The sequence below is a fragment of the Carcharhinus amblyrhynchos genome, unplaced genomic scaffold, assembly GCF_965287045.1.
Source record: "Carcharhinus amblyrhynchos unplaced genomic scaffold, sCarAmb.v2.hapA scaffold_45, whole genome shotgun sequence".
NCBI lineage: Eukaryota > Metazoa > Chordata > Chondrichthyes > Carcharhiniformes > Carcharhinidae > Carcharhinus > Carcharhinus amblyrhynchos.
Window position 1 is genome coordinate 1,403,659 of NW_027649786.1, and position 12,083 is coordinate 1,415,741.

Sequence of the window (12,083 nt, forward strand, 5' to 3'; positions counted from 1 at the left end):
TCACTGCTTCCCTATCCTGACCCTCCCAATCATGGCTTCCTTTCCAAACCCCTCCACTCTGAGCGAGGGCTAAGTGGAAGATGGGCAATAGGGAGTAAATGGGTGAAAGGAAAACAAGCTGGAGAGTCAGGCAGGGAAGCAGCGACTGGGACAGAATCTCAGGGAACGGAACAGGCTGCTCCAAAATGGCACCAATCAGGTCACCCAGGCTCCGTCACCCCGGCCCATAAACCACGGGAAAATGAAAGACTCAAAGGGCATTTTCATACCCTGTTAGTGCATGGTTTTTAACCCCTTAAAGATATTACTCAGACACCTGTCCCAGAGAGAAAATCACACTGTTCAGGGCTCTTTATTCCAAAATGGGAGAACAGAGTTTGAACATTTTGTGACTTGGGCTGCCCACCTCAGGAATGAAAATCAGGCCTAAAGGCCCCAGTGGTTTGCAGAGTGGATCCAAATCACTAAACTGACCCTAATCTGATCAGAAATTGTAATTCTCACTCAGTGCTCTACTGTCCAATTAATTAATGTTCCCCAGGCCTCCCCATTCAACTTTTTAATTTGATTTGATTTATTATTGTCACCTGTGTTAGCATACAGTGAAAAGTGTTGTTTCTTGTGCGCCATACAGGCAAAGCATACTGTTGATAGAGAAGGAAATGAGAGAGTGCAGAATGTAGTGTTAGTCACAGCTAGGATGTAGAGAAAGATCAACTTAATGTGAGGTAGGTCCATTCAAAAGTCGGCAAGGAAGAAGCTGTTCTTGAGTCGGTTGGTACGTGACCTCAGACTTTTGTATCTTTTCCCCAACGGAAGAAGGTGGAAGAGAGAATGTCCACGGTGCGTGGAGTCCTTAGTTATGCTGGCTGCTTTGCCAAGGCAGCGGGAAGTGTAGACAGAGTCAATGGATGGGAGGCTGGTTTGCGTGACAGTTTGGGCTACATTCACGATCTTGTGTAGATCCTTGCGATCTTGGGCAGAGCAGGAGCCGTACCAAGCTGTGATACAACCAGAAAGAATGCTTTCTATGGTGCATCTGTAAAAGTTGGTGAGAGTCGTAGCTGACACGTCAAATTTCCTTGATCTTCTGAGAAAGTAGAGGTGTTGGTGAGCTTTCTTAGCTATAGTTTTGGCATGGGGAGACCAGATGAGGGGATGCTGACATTGGACTGGGGTAAACACAGTAAGAAGTCTGACAACACCAGATTTAAGTCCAACCTTAAATCTGATAGAGGGACTATCAAATAAATTGGTTGGACTTAAACCTGGTGTTGTCAGACTTCTTACTATGGGGAGACCAGGACAGGTTGTTGGTGATTTGGACACCTAAAACTTGAAGCTCTCGATCCTTTCTACTTCGTCCCTGTTGATGTAGACAGGGGCATGTTTTCCTTTACGCTTCCTGAAGTCGATGACAATCTCCTTCATTTTGTTAACTTTGAGGGAGAGATTATTGTTACCACACCAGTTCACCAGATTCTCTTATTCCTGTACTCTGTCACGTCATTGTTTGAGATCCGACCCACTACGGTGGTGTTGTCAGCAAACTTGATAATTGAATTGGAGGGGAATTTGGCCGCATAGTCATAGGTGTATAAGGAGTATAGTCGGGGGCTGAGAACACAGCCTTGTGGGGCACTGGTGTTAAGAATGATCATGGAGGAAGTGATATTGCCTGTCCTTACTGATTGTGGTCTGTGAGTTAGGAAGTTCAGGATCCAGTCGCAGAGGGAGGTGCCGAGGCCCAGGCCATGGAGTTTGGAGATGAGTTTCATGGGAATCATAGTGTTGAAGGCTGAACTGTAGTCAATAAATAGGAGTCTGACATAGGTGTCCTTGTTATCTAGGTGTTCCAGGGTTGAGTGCAGGGCCAGGGAAATGGTGTCTGCTGTGGGCCTGTTGCAGCGGTAGGCAAACTCTAGTGGATCCAGGTAGTCTGGAAGGCTGGAATTGATTCGTGCCATGGCTATGGTTGGCTTCATGACACAAGTTTAGTGCAATCACCAGCAATACCTGACTGTGGGGAGGGACTGGAGTCACTTGTGATCCTCTATCCCTTAGCAGCCCGATGAGGAACATATCCAGCCTGTGCAGCTCGATTCAATTCATGTCCTTGCTCATCTCCCCGTGGTCTTTCTGTCAAAGTGGACGGACTTGACAAGCAGTGTCAGCTCCGACCATCAGGCAAGGGCCATCTGCCATTATCACAGTGACCCAAGCTGTCAGCTAGGAACTCCCAGAATTCCCCGAGAGGATGAGGGGAGACTCAATGGGAGACTCGAGGGTATTTACCACCTCATTGGCAATGGACTCTAAATCCCCGCTTCCTCCACTGAGGATCCCCCCCTCCTCTGGGTTGGCACAGTGATTTTCCATCAATAACAACCCCCCCCCATCATCACCCAGTGTGTGGGGCCTTCCCCTCCCCCACCCAGTGGCCCAGTGTGTGGGGCCTTCCCCTCCCCCACCCAGTGGCCCAGTGTGTGGGGCCTTCCCCTCCCCCTCCCAGTGACCCAGTGTGTGGGGCCTTCCCTTACCCCACCCAGTGACCCAGTGTGTGGGGCCTTCCCCTCTCTCAGCCAGTGACCCATTATCTGGGGCCTTCCCCTCCCTCACCCGGTGGCCCAGTATCTGGGGCCTTCCCTTCCCCCACCCAGTGACCAGTATGCCCCCCTCCCCCACTCAGTGACCAATGTGTAGAGCCCTTCCCTCTCCCACCCCACTTGTCAAACTAGTTTAACAGAGAGTCAATCCGGAGGGTTTAAACTAGTTTGGCAAGGGTGTGGGACCCAAAGCAGTCAGGAGACTGAAGGTTAAGGGCAGCACAGAAGTTAAAGAGAGCACATTAAACAGCCAAGGCAGTGTCAGTAATCCTAGTACCAGACAGATCAGGCAAAAGCAAGACAGAGAGCAGGGGAAGTCCAGATTGAATCTGCAAGAGGCCTGACTGGCTCGGCAGATGTACTCAGGGCATGGATGGGTACATGGGACAGATATTATAGCTATTACTGAAACATGGCTAAGGGAGGGATAGGACTGGCAGCTCAATGTTCCAGGGTACAGATGCTATAGGAAAGATAGAACAGAGGAGGGGGAGTTGCATGTTTGATAAGGGAAATTATCACAGAGAGGGAATATATCCGAGGGTTCACCCATTGAGTCTATATGGGTAGAACTGAGAAATAAGAAGGGGAAAATCATTTTGATAGGGTTTTACTATAGTCCCCCTAAATATCTTTAAGGGGTTAAAATCCATGCTTCAACTTGGGTGTGAAAATGCCCTTTGTATCTTTCATTTTCCCGTGGTTTATGGGCCGGGGTCACGGAGCCTGGGTGACCTGATTGGTGCCATTTTGGAGCAGCCTGTTCCGTTCCCTGAGATTCTGTCCCAGTCGCTGCTTCCCTGCCTGACTCTCCAGCTTGTTTTCCTTTCACCCATTAACTCCCTATTGCCCATCTTCCACTTAGCCCTCGCTCAGAGTGGAGGGGTTTGGAAAGGAAGCCATGATTGGGAGCGTCAGGATCAACATTGATCACCATTTTACTCAGAGCACAGAACAAGGTGATCAGTCTGTCAAGATGGAAACTGAACTTTCCTGTGTTGTTTGCCACGATCTGTATCAAGATTCTATTTTAATGGACTGTGATCGCAGCTTCTGTCGATCGTGTATAACCCAGTACTGGGAGAAAGCTAACACAACCTTTTGTCCCATCTGTAGAAAGCAGGTTTCCTCCAGAGATCTGAGACCCGACTGCATGCTCGCTAACATTGTTGAAACATTTGTAAAAAGTGATAAAGGTGATAAAATGCAGCTGGAATGAAACCGTCACAAAGCGAAACTGAGATTATTAAAACTGACAATCAGCCCATCTGTGTCATTGTCAGATTTCAAAAAAATCATCAAAACCACGAGATGCTGCCAGTGGGAGAAGCTGCTGAAGAGTTTAAGGTCAGGATATCCTGTGTAAAATAAAACACAGAAACAGATAACAGAATCCTCAACAGGGAACAGTCATAGATTTGGGTTTCAGTGTCTCTCAATATTTATTATTTAATCATGCAGTCTTTAGATGAACTGTCATTGGTATTGCTGCTTCAGAAACCAGAAACAGAGGGTGAAACAGCTTCACTTTAGTCTAAAGACGACATTAATAGAAGTTGATCAACAACAACTTGTGTCATACTGTTAATATAATAAAACATCCTGGGGCCCTTCCTGAGATATAAAGTAAAATTAGACACCAAATCACATAAGGAGATATTAGGACAGATGGTCAAAAGCTTCGTCAAAGGCACTGCCCCCCCTGCCCTGACAACCTGGGGGCCTCAATGGCTTCCAGTGATTCTGACGAGGCCATCACATCTTGTCCCTCATCTACTGCAAGTCTTTGAAGACAAGTGAGCCCAGATGATTGCGTCCCGGGTTCACTGTTATTAAAATCAGAGTGCAAACCCATTTTTTCACCTCTATCATGATCTAACTATATCTTAGCAGTGTGCCTCAAGGATCAGTACAGGGGCCACTGTTATTTGTCGTTATATTAATGATTTGGATAAGAATATAGGAGACATGGTTAGCAGGTTTCCAGATGACACCAAGATTGGTGGCATAGTGGACAGTGAAGGAAGTTATCTCAGATTACAAGAGATCTTGATCAATTGGGCCAATGGGCTGAGGAATGGCAGATGGAGTTTAATTTAGATAAATGCGAGGTGATGCATTTTGGTAGATCGAACCAGGGCAGGACTTATTCAATTAATGATAGGGCGTTGAGGAGAATTACAGAGTTCTAGGAGTACATGTTTGTAGCTCCTTGAAAGTGGAGTCACAGGTGGACAGACTGCTGAGGAAGGCTTTCAGCATGCTTAGTTTCATTGGTCAGAATACTGAATACAGGAGTTGGGACGTCTTGTTGAAGTTGTACAAGACATTGGTAAGGCCACACTTGGCATACTGTGTAAGTTCTGGTCACCCTATTATGGAAAGGATATTATTAAACTAGAAGAGTGCAGAAAAGATTTACTAGGATGCTACCAGGACTTGATGGTTTGAGTTATAAGGAGAGGCTGGATAGATTGGGATTTTTTTCTCTGGAGCGTAGGAGGCTTAGAGGTGATCTTATAGAGTTCTATAAAATAATGAGGGGCACAGATCAGCTAGATAGTCAATATCTTTTCCCTAAGATAGGGGAGTCTAAAATTAGCGGGCATAGGCTTAAGGTGAGAGGGCAGAGATACAAAAGTGTCCAGAGGGGCAATTTTTTCACACAAGGGTGGTGAGTGTCTGGAACAAGCTGTCAGAGATAGTAGTAGAGACAGATACAGTTTTGTCTTTTAAAAAGCATTTCGACAGTAACGTAGGTAAGATGGGTATAGAGGGATACGGGCAATTGGGAGTAGCTTCGGGGTTTAAAAAAAGGATGGCATGGACAGGTTGGGCTGAAGGGCCTGTTTCCATGCCATAAACCTCATGATTCTATGATTCTATTACCAGCTTGCCATGCTGATTGACTGGCATGATGAGCTGGTAAATTTGACCCCTGTATATCAGAAGCTTCTAACCTATGCAAGTGTAGCTGTTTTGAGAACTCAGCCAACAGCAGGAATAGCTGTCTTAGCTCTTGTCTGTAATGAAAGCCTGCCTTGAAAAACTGGTTGTTTTGTTCTATTTCAGAAGCAACCAAAAGTCGATATAACAGCCTGATGGAGTAACTATTGCTGAATTATTTTATAGTTTTAAATCTCTATAAGATGCTGTGGAGGTTTGGGGAGAAATAGCTCTGAAGATAGTGAAATGTATAATCGGCGAATGTATAATAGGGGACAAAGAAATGGCCAAATACATACTTTCATTCTGCCTCACAAAGGATACAAATCAGATATCAGAAATGTTGGAGAATGCAAGATTTAGTGAAATTGAAGAACTGAGGGAGATCAATATTAATAGAAAAGGAAAATTGATGGGATTGAAGGCGGATAAATCCCCAGGGCCTAATAATCTACATCCCAGTGTTTTAAGGAAGTGGCTCTAGAAATAGTGGATGCATTGGTGGTTATCTTCCAGGATTATATAGACTCTGGAACAGTCCCTGCAGATTGGAGGGTAGCTAATGTCACTCCAATATTCAAAAAGGGAGGCAGAGAGGAAACAGGGACTTTTAGACTAATAAGCTTGACATTGTTAGTGCGGAAAATTCTCGAATCCATTATCAAGGACTTTATAGCAGAGTATTTAGAAAGCAGTGGCAACAGCTGTAATCACAGAGTCAGCATGGATTTATGGAGGGGAAATCATGCTTGACAAATCTTTTGGAATTCTTTGAAGATGGAACCAGTAGAGTTGACAAGAGGGAGCCAGTCGATGTAGTATATTTGGACTTTCAGAAATGGTTTGACAAAGTCCTGCATAAGAGATTATCGTGCAAGATTAAAGCACATGGGACTGGGGGAAGTGTAGTGAGCTGGATAGAAACCCGGTTAGCAGAGAGGAAACAAAGAGTAGGAATTAATGTGTGCTTTTCAAATTGACAGGCAGTAACTAATGGGGTGCTACAGGGATCGGTGCTGGGACCCCAGCTATTCACAATATATATTAATGATTTGGCTGAAGGAACAAAATGTAACATCTCAAATTTTGCAGATGATACCAAGTTGGATGGGAGGGTGAACTGTGATGAGAATGTGGAGATCCTTCAGAATGACCTGAATAAGTTAGGTGAGTGGACTAATCAATGGCAGATGCAGTATAATTTGGATAAGTGTGAGGTTGTTCACTTCGGAAGCAAAAACAAGAAGGCAGATTACTACCTGAACGGCTGTAAATTGGGAGAGGGGAGTGTGCAGCAGGTCCTGGGTGTCCTTGTGCACCAGTCGCTGAAGGCAAGCATGCAGGGGCAGCAAGCAGTAAAGAAGACAAATGGTATGTTGGTCTTCATTTCGAGTACAGGAGCAGGGATGTGTTGTTGCAATTATACAGGGCCTTGGTGAGGCTACGCCTAGAGTATCGTGTGCAGCTTTGGTCTCCTTTTCTGAGGAAGGATGTTCTTGCTCTCGAGGGAGAGCAGCAAAGGTTTACCAAGCTGATTCCGGGGATGGCAGGACTGATGTATGAGGAGAGATTTACTAGGTTAGGATTGTTTTCACTGGAATTCAGACGAATGAGGGAGGAATCTCATAGAGGTTTATAAAATTCTAACAGGACTAGAACAGGGTATCTCCAGGGTGGATATTCCCAATGGTGGGGGAGAGCAGAATCAGGGGTTCACAGTCTGAGGATTCAGGGGAGATTCAGGAAGTGAGGAGACATTTCTTCTCCAAAGAGTGGTGAGCCTGTGGAATTCATTACCACAGGAAGTAGTTTATGCCAAAACATTGAATGTGTTCAAAAGGTGGCTGGATATAACACTTAGGGCGAATGGGATCAAAGGTTATGGGGAGAAAGCAGGATTAGGCTATTGAGTTGGATGATCAGCCATGATCTTAATGAATGGTGGAGCAGGCTCGAAGGGCCAAATGGCCTCTTCCTGCTCCTGTCTTTGATGTAAAGGATAAAGTTCATGATACAGTATTTAGCCATTGTTTTAGTTCAGTGTACTTCTAGTTGACTTTATTGATTTTTATTTGATTGTTTAATAAACATTTAAAATCATCACAAAAAACCGGGACATCATTCTCTTTCCTCACATTATGTCAAGTTGCAAAAATTCATTTTGAGGATTTGTTCTAAATTTCTCTTCTGGGATTTGGAATAAACCTCCATTTACTATCAGCTGTGCTCTCAACAGCGGAGATGTTTTAGAAGATTGTGAGGGATTTGAAACAAGGATGAGAATGTTAAAATCAAGGTATTGTTTGGTCAGGAGCCAATGTCGCTCAGTGAGCACAGAGGTGATGGGAGAATGGGACTGGCTGTGAGTGAGGAGAGGGACAGCAGAGTTTTGGATAACTTGTAGTTTACAAAGGGTCGAATGTGGGAGAACAGCCAGAGTTCTCCAATCTCATCTGTAGCTGAGATTCTCCAGTCCTGCTGCTATGACTGGAGAAATTGTCCATTCTTACTGGCAGCGGTGGCACCATGTACAACATTGGAGAATTCGAGCCAATAACTGTGTGGGGTTTGCATATTCTCCCTGTGTCTGCGTGGATTTCCTCCAAGTGATCCGGTTTCTTTCCACAGTCCAAAGATATGCACTATAAGTGGATTGGCCATGTTAAATTGCGCTTTTGTGTCCAAAGATCTGTAAATTAGCCATGGTAAAAGTGAATATTATGGGGATAGGGCAGGTATTGTATGATTCTATGACTCTACAGTGTAGAAAAGGCTCTTCGGCCCATCGAGCCTGCACCAACAATAACTACCAATAATGCCTTGCTAATCCCATTTTCCTGAACTTGTCCCATACCCTTGACTGTTATGATATTCCAAGTGTCTATCCGAATATTTCTTAAAGGTTGCAATGTTTCCAGCCTCTGCTACCTTCCCAGGTAGTGTGTTCCAGATTCCCACCACCTTTTGAGTGAAAAAGATTTTTCTCAAATCCCCCTGAATCTCCTGCCCTTTACCTTGTGCCCCCTCGTAATTGCCCCCTCAACCAAGGGGAGCAGCTGTTCCCTACTCTGTCCAGAGCCCTCATAATCTTAGTCACCACAATCATGCCCCCCTTAACCTTCTCTGTTCTAAAGAAAACAATCCAAGCCCATCTGATCTCTATAGCTCAAATGCTCCATCCCAGGCAGCATCCTGGTGAATCTTCTCTGTGCCCCCTTAGTGCTGTCACGTCCTTCCTATAGTGAGGTGACTAGGGTGGGCCTGGGTAAGATTCGCTTTCGGAGAGTTGGTGCAAACCGAATGGGGCAAATGGTCTCCTTTTGCACTGCACGGATTCTCTGGATTTGATGGAATGCTCCCTGAATTTGGCAGAGTGCCATCCGCTCGTGGAAGTGGTGGATTTTCACAATATATGTTAAGGCACTTTGGAAAAAAAAATTCCCCAGTGGAGTCACACCACATCCATGGATGGCGGCCTCTGATTCATGCTGAGCACAGTACTCATGGGGAGCTCCATTTAAATCCAATCCAGCATTCACCAACCACTTCCTCTGGGTCCATGGATACTCATGGCTACAAAGAAGTCTGCCTCCAGGTTCTCAGAAGCCTCCCTTACCAGACTGCTGGATGTAGTGAAGGGGCAGCATGACATCCTTTACCCTCATACAGGGAGACTAGGCACTAGGGTTCAATCACTGCCAGTTCAAGGGGGAACCCCACTCGCTTTCCCCGCACACATCTACATTTCCCATGCAGATCATCTGCTCATCACCTTTCATGTCCTGGCATGCTCCTGCTTACTCTCTCTATATCTGGTTTCAGGCAGGACAAGTTGGCTCACAATAATAGCTACAGATTCCAGATGGGTGGAGGGATGCCTGGGTTGAAATCCCTCTCTGAAATCAAGACGAGAAATTGTGCAGAGTATTTCTCAAGATGGGCACAGTAAGACGTCGCACAGCACCAGGTGAAAGTCCAACAGGTCTATTTGGTAGCAGGAGCTTTTGGAACGCTGTCCCTTCAGCAGGTGAGTCCACCTGATGAAGGGGCAGCGCTCTGAAAGCTGGTGCTACCAAATAAACTTGTTGGACTTTCACCTGGTGCTGTGAGACTTCTTACTGTGTCCACCCCAATCCAACACTGGATTGTCCACATCATCTCTCAAGATGATATACATCTCCCATTATGTCCCATTGCCTCCACTGTGCAAATTAAATAGGAAGAAAATAAAATAAGACCTATATTAGTCTGGGATCTCTCAAAATTTTAATTGAATGATATTCCATTTTTTGGGTGTTTATTTCTGAAAATTATACAAATTAACTGATGTTTTTGTTCAGGAGGAACTATGAACCTCATTGAAGCCAGTCCAGAATAAGAAGAAGGAATGGAAGATTGTAAAAAAGTGATTACAAGAAAACATTAACCACATTTGGGTTCTTCTGATGTTATTTTGTTCTACATTCTGTAAATGCTGTAGAATTGTATTGTACAGAATTCTGGTCTCATATTATTGGTATAAAGTGAGAGTGGAGATGGTGTGCAAAATAATCACAAGGTTGACTCCAGAACTAAGGTTAAAATGGGAAAGATTGAACCGGCTGTGGCTCTTTTCTCTGGAAAAGAGAAGTTTGAGGGGGTGACCTGATAGGGGTCTTTCAAATGAAGAAAGGATTTGATAGTCCGGACATTGGGCAGAATTTTATGTTCGGAGGTTTGGGTACGTGTCCAACTCAGCCCAGGATAAGTTTCATCAAATGACATTGAATGTGCTTCATCGAGCATGATCGCGCACACGGTAATCGGATGTGGCTCGCTGACAATTAAAGGGCCAATTAATGCCATGAACAAGCCAATGCCTGCGATTTTACACAGCCAGTGCGATTTTCAGCTCCTCGCATGGGTAAAACAAGTGGGTGCTGGTCACAATTTTCACATTTCCCTTCATCCAAGTGTGAGATAAAAGGCCCCAGGATCAGCAACATTTTCTCTGCTCATCGCTGTGAGTACAGAGTTCACCCTGAGTTTCTCAGTAATTCTTTAGCTTTTCCAGCCTGCCTTTCAACATTTCAGGACTGTATCGTCCCTTGGAGATTTTCCTGAGGATTAAAGCACAGCAATTCCTCATTTGCAAGGCATTGGTCCTTTGTATCTGATCTAATAGGAGAAATGTATTCACCTGGTCCGATCTCCTCTGAAGAGGAACAGAGGGAGAGGAGGCAAGGTAAGGATCCCAGCCAGAGACTATTAAGAGGCATGAGCTTAGTTGGTGCTGGGCCAGCAGGGAGACCAAGACAGGAGGGAATGCCACAGACACCATTACTCATTGGTTAGAGTATACAGGCAGAGCACCAACCTGCTGATGATGTTTGAGGTCCAGTTCTGCAAGAGGCTACAGGGACACAGTGACAGCAAAATGCGAGCTGATAGCTCCCAAATTCGCCTCCAACTGCATTGGGGATGTGGAGGGAATGGACGTATCGATGCTTTAAAAGTCACAGTTGTCCGAAAACTCTCAGCCTCCAGTTCATCTCAGGGCTCAGTATTGGTCTGAGGTGTTTGTCAATTCGCTCACACAGCTGTGTCAATCTTGTGATTGATGCCATCTTCAGACAGGCATTCACCCATTACCAGACAGATGAGGTTGGCCATGCAGAGAGAGCACAAGGGTTTACAGTGATGTCTGGGATCCCTGTCATGCAGGGTGTTATAGATTCCATCAGGTCACCAACAGGAGAATCGGGAGCTTTCATCAACAGGAAGGGATACCACTCGATAATTGTGCAGATTGTCTGTGACCACAGGACACAGGTTCTCCAGAGTTATCCAGGGAATTCACACGATACATACATCTCCTGGCACTCCCAGGGCCCAAAGCTGTTTATGGCTCCTGCAAGATTGGATGGATGGCTCCTAGGTGACAGGGCTATCCCTTGAAGAGGAGTCTGATGGTTTCACTCTGTCACCCAAGAATTGAGGCAAAAAGGAGAAATATAACAGGAGTCATACATCCATAAGAGTGGTGATGGAGAGGTCCACCCACTGCTGAAGATGTGCTTCCGATACCTGGATCGATCTGTGGAATCATTGCAATATCTTCCGGAGCGTGTCTCCCTCATAGTGGGCATGGGTTACACCCTGTACAATCTAGCTCTGACAAAGGGGGCCCAGTGGAGCCTGAGGAGAATGAGACAGGACCACAGCAAGGATGACTCCACTGAAAGATCAGAGGAAAAGCCTGGGGATGTGCTGGCTGAGGATGTTGAGGCAGGCGAACATTCAGGGGACAGGAACACCAATGATGTTGTGATCCAACGAGGCACCCAAGGCATCTGTGCTCAAAGTTAAAGTTTATATTTTAAAATTTATTTCAAGTCACAAGTAGGCATACATTCACGCTGTAATGAGGTTATCTTGCAACAATCATTAAATGAAACCCAACCCAGATGCCAGCATCACACAACAGCACACAACTTGTGCACCATCTGACCACTATTTAAAACACCCAACCAATCCAGCCCATTAAAGCAA